Raw genomic sequence first — 13,394 nt, 5'->3', positions numbered from 1 at the left:
ACTTTTTACACATTATGACTTAGATGTAGAGTTGTCTCATTGGCACTCATATCATATCTTCCTATTTCTATTCATTTCAAAAGACACCAATGAACTCAAAGTTAATTTCAAAAATATTTTATAACGATAGCTACAATATTATCCTCTCTTGCATATAGAATTATACCGGTATAGATGATTGGTTGATTAATTTGTTGATTGATTGGTTTTTAACGCCACTTTGAACACTATCATGCTAATTCGTGGTGGTGAGTTTATATTGATGGAGGAAGCCGAAGTCCCCGGAAAGAAACACCGACTTTCGGTACGAAAAACTAATAATTCTATTCAATTGTGATTGGAGTCGAGCTTACCTGCCACGTGTGGGATTCGAACTCACAACCTACATTTAAGTGTTGACATGCTAGACACTTGGACCCCTCGGCCACCGAGCCCCCCCCCCCCCCCCAAAAAAGGAATGAAAGGAGATATTGGATGACCTTCAACTCGTTGCATGACATTTGCTTGCATCTTTTTATTTTTATTCATGCATTTATTGCACACTTACATGATTATGAATGTATGCTTGACGTCCAGCGGAAAATTGATAAATAAAAGACTATGTGGTATGATTGCCTATGAGACAACTCTCGACAAGACACCAAATGACACAGAAATTAACAACTATAGGTCACCGTACGGCCTTCAACAATGAACAAAGCCCATACCACATAATCAGCTATAAAAGGCCCCGAAATGACAAATGTTAAACAATGCAAACGAGAAAACTAACGGCATAATTTATGTACAAAAAATGAACGAAATTACCGGTATGTAACACATCAACAGACGACCACTGAATTACAGGCTCCTGACTTGGGACAGGTGCATATTCGTACGAGAACATATTAATGTGAAATGAATATTAACCCTGTTTTGTATTAGACCGGCACCCTGAGTCGGATTTTTAACATGCTACTTCGTAGAAATCCATTTCACCTTACGGTGTTACCCGGACAGATTATTCTGATTCCGAGCCGAACAAGTCTTTGATTTTACTCCTTGATTTAGCAGGGAAGCAGCAAATACCAATTTTAAATTCTTTGGTTTTGAACCGGCCGGAATTCGAACCTACGACCAGCAACACTAGAGGCTAACATGCTACCATGAAAGCACCGCCACTAGACAGTTACCCGTAAAATAAAAGGAAAGCCGTTCAGATATACAACTGCGTAAACAGGGCTAACATACTGACCATTGATTTTTTTGGGTGATTGCAGGGGAAATGGGGGCATGTTTTCTTTTGTAAATGTTTGATTCCAAGTTTCTTGAAAGATATTTTATCTTTTTCAGGGGGGAATCAAAATAACTGTTTCCATTGAAAATGAGAGAAAAAATAAAACAATAATGAAATTAAGAAAAAAAACTATATTATTTTTAAAAAAGAGCTTTTTCATTAAAGTCTAAAAATATGTTTGTCCTGGAACAAGGAAGTACACGTCCTCATGCCCACACATCATGTTTACATCACGTTGACCGTGAGGGCATTCCGATGTATTGTCGCAACAGAGATTTGACTTTCGATTTTGACTGGTACATGTAATTGATCGTATAAAAACGCAGACATAATTGAGTGCAAAATAACATTATTTGTCGCTTCAAGTAATACTCATAAAAACATTTTTTTTAGAACATATAATAATATGAAAATGTTGTGTCGTTAGAAATGTATTTATACATTTGTAAGTAATATATATGCACACGTACAGAACAATTGTGTTATCGCATGCGGAAATAGTATCTCCAGAACGTTTATGCTGGGAAAATGAATGCCTACATAAATCCAAACTATTAGAAAATCCGAATTATTACAGAAGAGTTTTCACTATGCACTTGCACTGCACTATTATTAGAATAGTAGAATAGCATTTGGATCAAAATTATGTGTACATGTAACTGTTATATACAAATATTAATTTAATATATAACAACAAACCAGAGTATACTGATTTGTATCACTACAATATAATTGTGAATACGGTGAGGTTGAATTCCCTGTTGTTTATTCATCATCCAAGCACGAACTTGTCTCAAAAAAAAAAATATCTCTGTAAGTTAACCTCACTTTCAGGTATTGAGATGTGATTTTCTTTAAGACAAGTGCTTCTGACCATCCACGAGAACTTGCGGTCATCTGATGTTCAGTACTTCAGTCCTTTGATACAGTTTGTTCTAGTAAATATTACATCAGCCAATGAAATTCGGCCTTCACATTTTTGAAGGTGTATATAAATCCGACAAAACCGAGAATCCCAATGGTCTTTAAACAGAAAATAGAATGGAGCGTTTTCAGATCCGCTTAAGCATAGCTTGGACACACAATATCTGTAATTTAATTAGATTTGTGTCTGAATGAACATAAACACACTGTATTTATTATTTTTTACTGAGGCCTGGTGGTCCCTGGCAGATAGAGAGTTGTGTTTTTAATTTTTCTAAGTATAATTTTGGGCCATTTTGGCTCTTATGAGTTTTATTGTTTTATTGCATATTATCTTGATACTTATTTATCGAGAAACCTTGTCTTAGCATAATAGTTTTCTCGTTTGAATTGTTTTACATTGTCATCATGGGGCCTTTTATACTGACTATGCGGTATGGGCTTTGCTCATTGTTGAGGGACTTACGGTTACCTAGTAGTTAAAGGGAAACTTCGCAAAAAAATCAAAAATTGATATTATGTTCATTCTGTATAAAAATGTTCAAATTCATAGATATTAAAGTTTTATTCCGCTAGATAAGCGATCACCATCGATTTTAAATTTAGAGTATCAATTCTCCGAGATCCGCCATCTTGTCTTCTTGGTCTCTTGTGGAGAGTTGTCTCATTGGCAATCATATCACATCTTCTTTTTTTATATTATAAAAACAGATTTAAAAATAAGTAAATTATAATTATTGTCATTTTCATTTTTCACCATTGGTGGTGGGGACGGGATAGGAAAGATGGGAATTCCTCTAATAATTTTTTAACGTGAAATAGGGGGAAAACACAATAATTCCAAAGACATATACTTTACACTCCCCCCCCCCTAAAAAACCCACCAGAGAACAATTACACACACCTTTTTCAATACATTTGTTTGTAATAACAAAAAAAACCGCATTAAATTCCTTTTGCATTATATAAGTTTGAAATAGCACGTCAATAGTGGATCTAAAACTTCAAGTGTGGAAGTTGTTTGCGACTTGGAATTTAATTTGGATATGCCGGTTATGGTCTCATTGATATTTATCACACCTTCATTTAATATTACTAGATTCAGATTAAACATACTCTGCTGGAAGAAATTATTTGTTGAAAAAATAAGGATTTAGATTTTAACAGACGAGGCTAGCGGAGCTAGGCGTAAAATTGACGTCTTTCGAGTCAAAACTATTAATTTTTACGATGAGGGTCGAACCCTAAACAGTTGAGGCAAGTATGGACATAACCACTCCAGCTTTATACAGGTCTGAATTTTGATTTATTCATTATTCAATATCTGACGCATCATAGGTTTGTGACACATTACCTTTTATATTGTCCAATATCCGAAATCTAAATATATTGCTAGATTCAACATATCAAAGAACCCTAAAAATTGCTTGTTTTAAGTGCCGTTTTGGTCCCTTATTTCTAAAAAGTTTTCGTCTGGCAACAAAGTATTTACGGACAACGAACACATCGCAAAAACATTATACTGCGTCAAATCAAAAGTCAAAATAAATATAAACAATTGAATACCACCATTTTATTTTTAAAAAAAATCAAAATTAAAGGCTCCCTTAATTTCTTCCTATCCCCTCTTTCTGGGGGTTGCAAATGATCGGTCCATTATCATTGGTCATTACCCATTTTTGTGTCTTTCTTCAGAAAAGTGATATATAAAGACAAACTTCCACAGCTAAAATGATCAGCAAAGCAAACTTTACAAAACAATGAACATACTGGAAATTCATGTACTTAGTTCTTTAAAAAAAAAAAAAAAAACGCTAACGCAAGATATACAGATATTGCCAAATATAAGCCTAGTACAATGAGCATAGAGCATGGCATAAAAGAATCATTTCTTTAATTTAATAACTTTAGTTAACTGTATGCCCGTTATAATTTGCAGACCTGGTATATTCATTATTGTAGACCCATTGTCTAAACTTTGCAATTCACAATTTTCCAATAATATCTGGTGTGATTTTTTCATCTTAAATCGAGGAACAAACATGTCAAGGTTTTCTTTTTATTTTTTACATCTCAACCATTTTCAAAACGATAGCTACAGATTTGATCCAGGTTTATATTAATTCTGCAGAAGCAGATCGGAATCAGTTATGACGTAGACAGTAATCATTCTAATCGTAATCATGTTCATTGACCATAACGACGATGAAAGCACATCATATAATGACGTTTCGACATAATATAATGAAGTTAACCGAACCACATGATATAAGATTACAAGCACATAATATAATGACACAACCACATCATATCAAGATGTTTGCACATAATATAAGGGAAAATGCACATCATATAAGGATGTTTGCACATCATATAAGTACATTTGCACATAATATAACTAAGTATATGTGCACATCATATAAGGATATTTGCACATCATATAAGAATGTTTGCACTTAATATAAGTATGTTTGCACATCATATAAGAACATTTGCACATCATTTAAGTATTTATGAACATCATATAAGTATTTATGAACATCATATAAGTATATTTGCACATCATATAGGGATGTTTGGACATCATATATAGATACTTGCACATAATATAAGCATATTTCCAGGTCATATAAAGGTGTTTGCACATCATATAATGACAAGTGCACATCATGTAAAGGTAAATGCACATAATACAATGACAAGTGCACATCATATAAAGGTAAATACTCATCATATAATGAAAATGGTCATAACAAGACAGTTTTGGCGTTCCATACCACTCACCAACAACTTATGTAACGGCACATTAATGTCCAGTATCTAACAACCTTCACCTAACACCCGAGTTAAAAGCAACGGCCTCAATCAGACATTCGATAGTGCGTGTCTTTACGTTCTCTATATCAATTAGCATACTCCCATACATATCTATTTTGCATACTCCCATATATTTTCAATTTTGACTTGTTTATATTTTTTCATTTGGGCTTGTATTATATTTTCCCTCCGGTATATATAATCCGTTCATCCGTTGCTGTAAGTTTATTGTTTTCTGTTTGGTATCAAAAATTAATATAAAGATCCATTCTGTTACATCTTGTGATCAATTTATTTGGCAATCGTCAATGGCAGTCAGCAGGGTTTAAGAACATCAGTTGTTTGACCTGTTAGTCAAATGCGTTTTGTTAAAATACACTTTTTCACTTTTTTGGTCTTTTGGAAATTGTTGTATGTGCTGTATTTAGACCATTCTACAGCGAAATTTGTTTAACATGCGCACGTAAAGAAATTGCAGTTTTTACCATAGCAATCATAGGTTTGCACGTTGTTTTCAATTTAGACTAGTTTATATTTTTTCGTTTGGGCTTGTATTATATTTTCCCTACGGTTTATATAATCCGTTCATCCTCTTTCGACTCTTTGAAATTCAAAAGTCTATTCTTAATTTAGGTAAGTTGTATGGCTTTCCAAATACTGTTTCGATCTCTAACATCACTGAAGAGACATTTTTTGTCGAAATTTGAATATGGTGTACAAATTTTTGCGACTCATGTTTGTGGAATACCATCTTGCCGCAAATTAATTGTTTTCTGTTTGGTATTAAAAATAAATATAAAGATCCAGTTTGGTACATCTTGTGATCAATTTATTTGTCAATCGTCAATGGCAGTCAGCAGGATTTAAGAACATCAGTTGTTTGACCTGTTAGTCAAATTCGTTTTGTTAAAATACACTTTTTCACTTTTTTGGTCTTTTGGAAATTGTTGTTTGTGCTGTATTTAGACCATTCTACAACACAATCTGTTTTTACATGCACACGTATACAAATTGTGGTTTTTATCCATCGAAATCATAGGTTTGAACGTTGTTTTCAATTTAGATATTTTATATATTCAAATATATATATATGTATAGGCTTCACAATAATAAAGCTTTCGGTGACCTTTGAATAGACTTATTAAGAAGGGATATAGTTACGATACTGTTGTCAGGTCATTAAATATTGCATATTTTGGCGTTAATATTGATTCACTTATAGGGTCTTTGCATCGGAACTAAACACATTTATTCAAACACCAGTTGTTGGCATGACACGGGTTATGTTCTTCTCATATATGTTATGATGGTATGATACTAAACCCCTAACGGGAAGGATTGTGCCTGATGTTCATACGATGAAATCATAATCTTTCAGTCAGTTTAATTGAAGTCTGGAGCTAGCATGTCAGTTAACTGCTAGTAGTCTGTTGTTATTTATGTATTATTGTCATTTTTTTTTCTTTGGTTACATCTTCTGACATCAGACTCGGACTTCTCTTGAACTGAATTTTAATGTGCGTATTGTTATGCGTTTACTTTTCTACATTGGCTAGAGGTATAGGGGGAGGGTTGAGATCTCACAAACATGTTTAACCCCGCCGCATTATTGTGCCTGTCCCAAGTCAGGAGCCTCTGGCCTTTGTTAGTCTTGTATTATTTTAATTTTAGTTTCTTGTGTACAATTTGGATATTAGTATGGCGTTCATTATCACTGAACTAGTATATATTTGTTTAGGGCCATTTAAAGGACGCCTCCGGGTGCGGGAATTTCTCGCTACATTGAAGACCTGTTGGTGAACTTCTGCTGTTGTTTTTTTCTATGGTCGGGTTGTTGTCTCTTTGGCACATTCCCCATTTCCATTCTCAATTTTATTCACAATAATAAAGCTTTCGGTGACCGGGTGTTACCTTTCCTCGTCAGATTTAATCTAGCATCGTAATACAGTACATGATATATAAGGCATGAAGATGGAATTGGTACAGATCAGCTGAATATATATGTATATTTATATGTTAAACCTCCACAATTAAGACCGACTGTGACATTTTATTTATGAAATTCTGTATGGGATCCATTGTTTAGTTTAAATAGTCAAAATCATTTGGCATTTTTCAAAATTAGTCCCGATAAAAATAGTATTCTCGCTATGTATTTCCGTTAAGTTAACTTTCTAAAAATGGACTTATTAAAAGTAATAGTGCATTGAACCAAACTGATAAAATGGAAAACCTTATGGCATAATTTGGAATTTATTTCATGCAGATATAATTTGTATCAAATTTGATTTCTTGCATTAAAATAAAAGCTTATAAATTTCAAAACTAAATTTTAAAATTTCATTTATTAGATCTCGCTACAACACGAAAACTACTTTTCTGTGTCATACTATGTTAACTTGATTTTCTTGCTAGATTGAGATTAAACTTAACCTAGTCAAGGATTTAACTTTAGTTTGTATCATTTATCAATAGGTTATAGTTGTCCTATTCTTGCAAGATCGAAACGGACTTTCGAATTTTGCGATTAAAATAATACTTTTTGCGACAAAAGTCCGATTTCCGATTTTTGCTACTTGCAAATTTCAACTCAAGTTATTACCTAATCTGACTGTTGGCGAAAAAACACTTCTGATATTCGTTAAAATAATTCATAGCTTTTCGAAGACTCTTTGGCGTTTTAGAACACAGTGTATGATAGCCACAAGTTTAGATATATTGAAGACTGTATGTGTTGACATGTCAGCACTTCGGTGTTGACATGAATATCAATTATATGGTAATTTTTATAAATTTCCTGTTTACAAAACTTTGAATTTTTCGAAAAACTAAGGATTTTCTTATCCCAGGAGTAGATTACCTTATCCGTATTTGGCATGACTTTTTTGGAATTTTTGGTGCTCAATGACTGTGTTCTTATGTAGACAAAACGCGCGTCTGGCGTATTACATTTTAATACTGGTACCTTTGATAACTATTGTACATTTGTTTATTTGTTTATACTGTATGATTGTTTCACATTGGCAAATATCACTTAATCAAATAGTCTTCCCTAAACCATCAATGTTATCAAGCATGAAATCTGCATGATTTTTCATTGTTATTTTGATTTTGCATTTTCATTATAAGAAAAGTTTGAGTGTCTCTTTATTAAAGAGGTAAACAAAGTACAATAACTATTTCCGCGTACACGATACGTGTATTAAGAATAGTAATCACCAGTGCGCATAGTGTTACCATTTCTTTTTTAAGTTTTGAAATTCAAAATGAAAAAGGTGAAGTACTCTAGCTTAACATTTTTAGAATACGTAAAAACTGTACCCCGCGGAAGAAGATATATAATAACATTTTAGGAGACATTTGATAATTTCCTTATCGAATTATTCGAACATATAAGCATAAAGGTCGTAGGTGTATTTTAAAAGTATTCTGAATTTACATATTGTCGGACAACGCCCAATTTGCATTTGCTTCAAATATTTCATTTTTAATTGTATGGTATTGAATTGTATTGGCATTACATACATTTCGACTGTTGTTCTTATATACTTGTTAAATTGTAAAAAAAATATTCGAATTAGCTCTCGTCGCGATATAGCCTTTTTGTGCTAATGCGGCGTAAAGCAAACAACAATTAATCAATCTTATAAATTTATGCTTTAATCTGCAAATCAACCACCACGGAACTTTCTAGAACTGCTTTATTCGAATAATAGTCACGTGAATTTCTACAAATGATACGTGAGGTGGACTGTTTGCATTGTTCCCTCTCCACCCAATTTTGAATCAGGAATCATTTTAGTCCTGGTATCTATGATGAGTTTATTTACAACCACTGGGTCGATGCCACAGCTGTTGGAGATTTATTTCCCCGAGGGTATTACCAGCCCAGTAGTCAGCACTTCTGTGTTCACTGAGTTATCATTGATATGTTCATAATAATAATAACTGTTGTCAAAACTTTGAATTTTTGAAATACTAAGGCTTTTCTACCTCAGGAATAGATTACCTTAGCTGTATTTTGCAAAACTTTTAGGAATTTTTGGTCCTCATTGATCTTCAAGTTCGTACTTTATTTGGCCTTTTAAACATTTTTGATTCGAGTGTAACTGATGAGTCTTTTGTAGACGAAAAGCGCGTCTGGCGTAAGTGTAAAATATTAGTCCTTGTATCTATGATGAGTTTAATTATTACTTTCAATGAGGGGTAAATGTCATTGAGACATATTAAGCATACATCCAAGAAATCCAGACCGATATTCGTTTTGTATAAACACATCCACAAATGGTGTCCATTACCTAGAAGAAAACGTTATATGAAACAATATTAAATAGATATAGGAAGATGTGGTATGAGTGCCAATGAGACAACTCTCAATCCAAGTAACAGTTTATAAAAGTAAACCATTATAGTTCAAAGTACGGCCTTCAACACGGATTCTTGGCTCACACCGAACAGCAAGTTATAAAGGGCTACACAAATTACTAATATAAAACCATGCATACGGGAAAACCAACGGTCTAATCTACATAAAAATGAGAAACGAGAAACAAGTATGCACTATATAAACAGACGACAACTACTGAACATCAGATTCCTGACTTAGGACAGGTGCAAACATTTGCAGCGGGATTAAACGTTTTAATGGTACCAAACCTTCTCCTTTTTCTAAAACAATAGTATAACATCACAACATAGAAAGACACACTATCAAATATCCATTGGAATGACTTAACTCATTCAAAAAACGCAAATTAACACACAATGAACGAATAAATTTGATCTGTGATGACTGAATGCAAATACGTAGTAAATAAAAAATATAACGGATACGTGATAAAGGTTAAAAGTAAATAAACAGGTTTAAACAAAGTTAAACTATGGTACCACTGTGAAATGTTAAACAATATTAAGAAAATCATCAATTTTGAAGAAAAAAAAACCTGCGTCATATTATACACAGGTAAATGGATAGATTTTAAATTAATTTGATATTGCACTTCTAAAAACAGTAGACAGTAGATTCAGAAACATTCCTCACAGGAATTATTAATACTACATCAGATACACAAATTTTCAAAACACTAACCACATAACTTTTTTTGTGCAACTCTTTAAAAATCGTTGTGTAAAATTACATACTTTTTTCATTTGAGTAAACTTGACCTTGGTTTGCCACAAAAATATTCAATGGCAAGTAACAAGTAAAGCATCTTAAAGAGTTGTCTTAATGTTTTGATTTATATGGCAATAATAGTATTTATTTATTTCTTAATAAGGACGATTCTTTTTAGTTCTTGCACTAGACCATTATTTTATTTCGCATGTTGCTCTTTATATATTTAGTGAACTTAATAAATTGTCCCTGGAGTGACGGATTCAAACTTGTTAACTAGGGAAGTGAATTCGGTCAAATGATTTGGGTCGATGGATTGATTTTTCTAACGAGAAGGGTTTTACATTGCTTAGACAATTTTGAAATATCGACGGATTTGGTTTGAATTTTGGGATTTTGAGTTATCTTCCTTTGATTTCTTTCAGCTTTTAAAGTTAATCTTCCATTACAGTAACGTGTACGGTCTGGATATTGTTTTTTTTTACTTCGAAACTTAAAGATGTAACGTTTGATTTTAAACTTTTACTGCCGTCAATGTTTATACTTACATGGTTTTAATTTGTTCTGCTGTGTACATATGTGCGTTTGCTCTTCTGATCCAAGAAGAAGGTTAGACTACAAAAAAGATTTTGTTTTATTATTCCGATTCAAGCTTGAAACCTTAATTTCATCGGCAGTTGTCTTGTTAAAGACCTATATAACCTCTATTATTGTTTGGGTTTATTTCAGGTTTAACCGTTTTTGGTTGTTTTTATTGGGGAGCAGGATCATGTGATTGCTATCATGTTTGCGCAATCTTTAGATTCACTATGACTTGTTTAAATCTCGTTGACCTTTTACTACTTTGCATCCTTGTCTAGATGCAGGTCGTGCCTGTCGGTATTGATATGGCTGGCATTACCTGCTCCTTTGACAATTATGCGTTATAACTTAGGCAACAATAGATTCTAGTCGCGTCGATGACATACCTGAGACAGTCAAATAGGATTTAATCTTATATGCCCCATTGTCTTTAAAATATTTATCTTTTTCGAATACTACCATTTTGAGTTGTATGCCAATTTATATAATATTTGCCTATCTTAAGAATTTGCAGATATTAATGTTTTACATTCTCCGGAAAGATTCATGTTTTTTGTATGTTTCTAAAGATAAACTTTAAGGCAATCCATCTAAATTAACGTCAGTTCTAAATTAAACTTAATCCCTGCTGCAACAAAACATGTAAGTCAAAATAGTGGTTTCTACATAAGAAAATGCCTGTACCAAGTCAGGAATATGACATATGTTATCCATTCTTTGATGTGTTTGAGCTTTTGATTTTTCTATTTGATAAGGGGCTTTCCTTTTTTAATTTTCCTCGGAGTTCAGTATTTTGTTCAAAAGTAAGAGTAACGTATATATGATTTAATATTCGGTCAGTTGATCATATAGCCAGATAAGTCATTTTTGGAAGCCATTTAACATTTCTATTTGTTTTGATGTCTTTCATTCATTGGAATATGAAAATAAGAATAACCAGTTGTCGAACCTTAAGTATATAAATGCACCGACATACTTTATCATTTAAAGAATGACATCATTTCACTATTACCTCATGTAGTGTGATACGTATTACCGTACATGGATTTTTATCTGATAGCTATTTCTCGTGTCAATTTATAGCTTTTTAAGGAAAAACTTTGTTGTTGACTTAAAAGTGTAATTCAAATTTTTGTGTGACCATAATCGATGAGATACAATTGTACATTTAAATTGCCAAGTGAAAATATTTCCTGGATTTAAAAGTAATCTTTGAACAATGAGTGTATATCTTATATATCAAAATTTAGATTGTTATAATGTATTATCACATAAATAAACACATTGTTTCACATAAAAAGTTTTGTTGTTAAGAAAAAAATACTTAGGCACCACTTGGGAGTTCTTATGTAGTGTTGTCAATCCACACATCCAAAAATTCAACTCTGAGAAGATATGTATTTGGGTTACATTGTCTTTGAAATAAACCAAAGAAATCATTGTAAAGTGTTGGCCATATAGATGGTAAATTATTAAAACAGTAAAGCATTGTTAGTTTGCTATTGTTAATCAGAATCAATGGTTTTATTTCATTCACTGTTCATCATATGAATAATTCAAAACGCTATTGTTTTTCTGTGCTCAGGTCATAAACGACCTTTGCTGATTTTGGGATCTCATTTTGGGAACGTTTACTCTTCAATTGCGTAATGAGATTGGCCTTCGGACAATTTGTATTCGAGTGTGCCGTGAAAAAACGTGCGTCTGGCGTACTTATAAATATTAAATCAGGTATCTTTGTTGATTAGTTTAGACAAACAAAGAAAACTGTTAAGTGCAGCCTTTGTTTTCTGATTGTTTATTATATTTCTATGTCACTGAACATTTGATCTTGCAATTCTGTCATCGCATTTATTTTTATGTAACTCCTGCTGAAAAGGCTCAAGCAGAAACAAAAAAAGTGCATTGAATGTTTTGCACAAAAGACGAAGCATTTTTTTAGTTCTTTAAATCCGGAGTTTATCATCTATTTCCTCGATTTAATTAGGTTTTAGGTTTGTCTTTAAGATCTAAAACATATTAGAATACCTATCAACAGGCAATCTTATCGGCGTTTGAAAAATGATACACAATATATTATTACATCTTAAATCAAGGTTTGTCTGGTTTCTAAGAAACAATTTCCTAGACATTTATTCCCTAAAATACGTCCGCGGTTATAAATCGAAGTAGATAATGCATATAGGTCATAGGAATGCCATCTACTTTTTCCGGTCATATTTTTGTTGGTTTTGGAAAAAATGAATCTTTTCCAAAAAAGTACAACACTAATCTTGTGGTAGGAAAAATTCGATTCAAATTGAACTATGTAATTTCAGATTTTATTGTTCAAGAAAAACCATTAAATTTGATGAGACATATTCAGTTTCAATTTTCATCGATTTAACTCCATTTAGGAGAAAACGCGTAACTGTGTTAACCGATAATTAAACACACAAAAAAACCGGATGTATGTGTTGAATTTTTTTTAACTGTTATATTGTAATGTTTACAATAGTTTAAATACTTTTCGACATATGAATCTCTAAATAGGTCTCTAACAACGGTATATGTTTTTTCATGTGATACAGTGTCAATCAACATTGATAAAATAATCTATCAATCATTGTTTCGTAAGACATTGTTAGTATTGGTGATAGTAAGATCACTATTTAATTTAGTATGTATTTCACACATAGT

The 13,394-nt window shown here is 32.4% G+C and overlaps 1 protein-coding gene across 5 annotated transcripts in view; it reads left to right on the top strand.

Moving 5' to 3' along the window:
• Positions 1-13,394, top strand: part of LOC139523998 (interferon regulatory factor 8-like) — a 61,233-nt gene that overhangs the window by 22,301 nt on the left and 25,538 nt on the right. The gene's annotated exons all lie outside the window — the stretch shown is intronic.

This window comes from Mytilus edulis, chromosome 5, assembly GCF_963676685.1.
Source record: "Mytilus edulis chromosome 5, xbMytEdul2.2, whole genome shotgun sequence".
NCBI classification, from domain to species: domain Eukaryota; kingdom Metazoa; phylum Mollusca; class Bivalvia; order Mytilida; family Mytilidae; genus Mytilus; species Mytilus edulis.
This window is presented reverse-complemented; position numbering and strand designations above follow the sequence as displayed.